This window comes from Mus pahari, chromosome 5 (assembly GCF_900095145.1).
Source record: "Mus pahari chromosome 5, PAHARI_EIJ_v1.1, whole genome shotgun sequence".
In the NCBI taxonomy this organism is placed as follows: Eukaryota; Metazoa; Chordata; class Mammalia; order Rodentia; family Muridae; genus Mus; species Mus pahari.
In genome coordinates, this window is record NC_034594.1 from 11,791,384 (window position 1) to 11,797,097 (window position 5,714).

At 43.2% G+C, this 5,714-nt stretch overlaps 1 pseudogene; it reads right to left on the reverse strand.

Moving 5' to 3' along the window:
* Positions 1–1,534: 1,534 nt before the first annotated feature.
* LOC110321186 lies at positions 1,535–1,881 on the reverse strand (annotated as a pseudogene).
* Between the last annotated feature and the right edge of the window lie 3,833 nt (positions 1,882–5,714).

Genomic DNA, 5,714 nt, shown 5'->3' on the forward strand with positions numbered 1-5,714 from the left:
CACTGAGTAGAATACAAGAGAGGCAGATCTAAGAGAAGCAGTTTGCTGAACTCTTCTTAAACCACCCGGTGTTCATGAGGAAGCTCTTTAAAGATGATTCACTGCAAGAGTGATATCATGAGTTACTCAGAAACCTGAACCTTTCCGGAGTTTTCCTCAGTGAAACAGAGGAAACACTTGGCAGTTACTTTCAAGATGACAGATAGTACTTACTCAGCTGGGGTCCTGTCTGCGTCCTATTTGTAGCCTCTACCTACTTTTTGGGGAGACCCACTCACATCCATAGGGCATCGAAATGCTCCCTCCCTCACTTAAGCTGTGAAAGCTTTGCCTTAGTCAGTTTTCTGATTGATTCCTTGAAAAAAATAAAAACAGAAAATAACCTTAAAGAGGAAATATTTTTTAAATCATGCTTGGATCACAGTGTCTTCTTGGAATTAGGTTCAAAAGCCCACTCACAATATCTTGTTTGCCTTCCTGTTGCTGTGATAAAAGGCTACTTAAGGAAGAAAGATCATTTAGCTCACTATTCCGGGTTATAATCCATCATTGTGGGGGAAGTCAAGACAGCAGGAACTTGAAGCAGCTGGTTACATGACATCTATAGTCCAAAGCAAAGAATGATGAATTCGCACTTGCATGCTAGTGCCTGGCTCCCTCTCTCCACATTTACACAGGTCAGAGAGCCCTGCCCAGGAAATGGTTGGCGCCACAGTGGTCCCAGCTTCATCTGAACATAATCAAGGCAATCCCCCGCAGAGATGCCTATTGGTGAAGACATCATGCGCTTCAGATACAGCCTTTACAAGCTCCTGAATTGGAACTGACCTGTAAGCTTCCTCCATGCAGACTAGCTTACGTAGTAAAAGAAGGCATCACTCAAGCTTCCAAAGGGAGAAAGCAAGCAAGAGTCCTGTGGACCCTGTAGTGCCTGTGAACCCCAACAGTGAGAAGCATGGCGCAATAACCCTATGAGTGCTACACAGACCTTGGCAGTAACAACAGCTCTCTAATTGAACGTAAAACCCACTCAACATATAATCCCGCCCCTCTTCTCCTATTGGCCGTGGGACATTAACTACCACTTGTTTTAGTATATCCATGACTTTTTGAATGTTTGAATGATTCTCTGGTCACAGTATAAGCAGAACCTTAGTGTTAAAAGCAAAAGTTACGACTTACTCATGAGGTGGAGTGTTAAAACATGTACACATATAGTACACATATACACATTCTTATACATAAGCATGTACATGTTCATATACCGATTAATGAAACAGATGCAACCGATTTGAGAGTAAGCAGGGCTGTATGGAAGGGTTGGAAGGCAGGAAAGGGGGAAAATATCTCAAAAAATTCACTGGTTTAATTTTTATTTTTATTTATTTGTTTTTTTCAAGGAACATATGACTTTAAAGTGACAGAAGCCTAGCTTCTAGAAGCATCCCCCCACCCCCCACTCCCCGCACCCTGCCCCCCACCTTGCCGTATCCACACATGGTAGAAATGGACGTCCTTGGAATCACGGCTCTGCTCACGCTGCCAGGTCTTTGGGTTCCTCAGGCGTTAACTTCATCAGTTTGTCCACGCACAGCAGGATGAGAGTGAGGAACGAGAAACTCCAGCCGCTGCAGCAATCCTGCCATATTTGTCCACGGAAGCTCCGCAACACAGGGAGGCTAGTGAGAAGTCAACATTGGCACACTGCTCCAGGGTCCTGGAGTCTGGGTGGTGTGTACTCAGGGTTAAATTGCCGCTGCTGTCTTCTGTATCGCAGGACAAGTAGAAGGAGGTAAGGTGCGGGGCAGAGCTGAAGTACCCAGGACTGCAGAGGAAGACACCAGTCCGGGCCATGTTGGTGCAGAGCTGCCCCAGGCTGGGAAACAATTGTCCTGTGTGTGCTGGGTTTGAGGTGACACCTGTCCTTCTGGATTAATTTTTAAAAGGCAATATTCTTAGAGTAAAAAAAAAAAAAATGTGAAAGATGAGATGGTTTCTTGTCATGGGAAATCCATTGTGTATGTCCTGTGATATTAGCACCATCTCCAACTTCTACCTATTAGAAGTCAGAAGCAGCCCCCAACTGAGAGTGTCCAATATTATACAAGAACTTTAAATTGACCAAAAGACTAACAGAAATCATCCTTCAAAAATGTCTAGCATATCCTTCTAAATTACTGCTTGAATGAGGTCTCATTTTCATTTTCCTTAAGGTCTTTAAAATTAAATGTAACTCATAGAGAACTGATAATAATATAAATCTTTCTTTTCCTTTCATTTTCTTATTACTTTTATTTTTTTACACTCCAGTCGTTATCCTCCTCCCATTCCGCCCTCCCACAGTTCCTCATCCCATTCCTCCTCCCACCCTGTCCCCAAGAGATTGTCTCTACCCACCCCCACCCTCACCCCAGGCCTCCCCACTCCCTGGGGCCTCAAGTCTCTCAAGGGTTTGGAGCACCTTCTCCCACTGAGGTAAGACCAGGCAGTCCTCTGCTGTGTATGTGCTGTGGGCTTCGGACCAGGTAGTGTGTGCTGCCTGGTTGATGGCTCAGCATTTGAGAGATCTTGGAAGTCCAGGTTAGTTAAGACTGCTAGTCTTCCTATGGAATCGCCCTCCTCTTCAGCTTCTTCCAGCTTTTCCCTAATTCAACCACAGGGGTCCTCGACTTCAGTCCACTGGTTGGGTGTAGTATCTGTGTCTGTCTCAGTCAGCTGCTGGTTGGGCCTCTCAGAGGACAGCCATGCTAGGCTCCTGTCTATACGTGCACCATAACATCAGTAATAGTGTTGTGCCTTGGAGCCTCCCCNTGAGATGGATCCCAAGTTGGGCCCATCAGTGGATTGACTTTCCCTTAGTCTCTTCTCCATTTTTGTCATAACCCAGGCTGACCTTGAAGCCCAAAGCCTGCTGCATTAGGCAACACACCATTTGCTCATAATGTAAGTTTTGATATCAGGAATCCAATCTAAGTTTGCTGAAATGCAATTACTTATTTTCCCTTTAATACCACCATGATTTTCTGTTTTCTGTTTAAGTAATAACTACTTAAGTTTATTTCAGCATTCCTCACCCGACATATAATGTGTTAACTACCTTTGAATCAACTGCAACATCATGAGGGTTCTTTTTTTTTTTAATTAGTGCATGAAATAAAATCATTCACCCATGTTTGTTTGTTTGTTTTTAATTTCATCAGAGAAATGGAAGTTAAAACTAAGCAGAGATTCTGTCTTGTCTTAGTCAGTGTTCTGTTGCTGTGAAGAGACACCATGACCGTGGTAACTCTAATAAAGGAGAGCATTTACTTGGAACTGGCTTATAGTTTCAGAGGTTTACTCCATTGCATCATGTGAGCATGGTGGTACACAGGCAGCCATGGTGCTGGAAGTAGATGAGAGTTCCACATCCGGATCCACAAGCAACAGGAAGAGAGATGGAGCTTCTGGGCCTGCCTTGGGTTTCTGAAACCTCAAACCCACCTCCACTGAGACCTGTCCTCCAACAAGGCCACACCTAATCCCTCTCAAGTAGTCCCACTTCCTAATGACCAAGCATTCCAATATATGAGTCTATAGGGGAACGTTCTTATTCAAATCACCATACATCTCCCCCCAGTCAGATGGAAAACATCAAGAAAAGAAAAAGTGAAATTCATCAATAAAGAAAAAGTGACATTCATCGATGGATGGAGCTGCTTACAAGCTGAGCAGGAAGCTCAGCAACACAGCTTTTTATGAGTAGTCACCCATGCTGCAGTACAGTTTAGATCATGCAACTGTCATTGATTAACCCATGTTCTTACAAGTAACCCCTCATCCAGTGTTCCAATTGGCCATGGGACACTTTCTATCTCTTGTCTTAGTCTTTTATACACATGACTTTTATAATTTCTGAATGACTCTCTGGCCATAACATCAGCCAGACCTTGATGTCAAAAACAAAATGCACATCTACAATGGAGAATTAAAAAGCTATCTGGGCACTGTGTGGATGCCTCTAATCCCAAGAAGCAGGTAGATCTCTATGAGTTCCAGGACAGCCAGGAGAGAGGGAGGGAGCCTGGGAAAATGAAGCAAAAACCTGATTGTTGCCTAGTTAGGAATAAAACCTAAGGCAACAAAATGAGGGCCCATATAAACTAAATATTCAGATAAACTGATTAATTCCAATGAGAATTCTACTATAAACTAAGCCCAAATTGAACACAAAGGTTGGCTGAGAATTTGTTTACCCTAAGCAAGATGAAATGCTGAAGATTGTGGATGAAAGAGATCTTCCACTTTCTAGAGATGTGGAGTGGATCTAGGAGTCCTCTTAAGCTTCAAATCTTTTACTGGGTTTTGTTGGTATTCAAAATAAAAAGGGAAATGGAAGAAAACATTTGTTTTCCAGTGTCTCCTCAGCCTTTTCAGTGTCTCCTCAAGCTTGCAGTCTTGATGGTCTTCTGTTGTACTAAATCTCCAACCCAAGTAAGCCGGGGCAATGGAAACACAACTCAATTAATATGAATACATGCTGTGTGCCTAGATTGGGCAGATCTACCACTATACTACCATCTTCCCCAACTTCCTTCTTCTCCTCCTCCTCTGTCGTTCTCTCTCTCTCTTTCTCTCCCAAAATCTTCAGCTCCACCTTCTTCTCTTTCTCTGCCCAATCACTGGCTCTAGCCTTTATTTATAAATTAAGGTGGGAGGAAGGTTTACAGGAAATCACCTGAGTGCTACTCATTCCTTGTTTGCAGCCCTCACAGGAGAATGGACTTAACATCACCTGTAATTAGCCTCAGGGCTATCTGCAACAGCTTTCACTGGACGTTCCTTCTACAGCTATCACCCTGAGTCTCAGGAACAGAGAGCACAGCAATGTCCTTGTTCATACTGCCTGTATGTGTATAAATCTATATGTACACGTATGTATATGTGTGGAACAATAATAAATAGCAAGAGATTATGAATTTGGGAGGGGGGACATGGGAGGAGACAGGAGGAGGGTGGGAGTGATGTACGTGCATTGTTTGTCTTATGGAGTTATTGCTGTGATAAAACACCATGATCATAGGCAAGTTGGGGAGGAAAGGGTTTAGTTGGCTTACACTTTCACGGCACTGTTCATTACCAAAGGAAGTCAGGTCAGGAAATCACACAAGGTGGGAACCTGGAGACAGGAGCTGATGCAGAAGCCATGGAGAGGAGCTACTTACTAGCCTGCTCTTTATTGCTTGCTCATCCTACTTTTTTTTTTTTTTTTTAATAGAACCGAGGACTCCCAGCCCAGGAATATCAACACCCACAATGAGCCAGATGCCCCACACGTGCACATAGCACACATAAACCACAAATTAAGAAAATACCTTTACAGGCCTGCCTCCAGCCTTATCTTATGGATGCATTTTCTCAATTTGGGGGCTCCATCTTCCAAAATTACTTTAGCTTATGTAAAATTGATAATATAATAAAAACTAGCCAGCATAGTACCCACACATGACCCCCCCCCCAAAAAAAAGCTATTTACTGGCTTTTATTTTTTCTTCCAGATAAACCAGATTCTTAAACCTTGAAAAGAAACAGCAAATGCTAGTGTAGATGTAGGAAAGGGGGAACCAATACTAATTGCTGATGAGAATACAAACTAGTATAGTTGTAGAGCTCTAACTTTAACACTTCCCCAAAACCTGTTCCCTAGATCATTAGGAATGTGGCTAGTAAAGAGC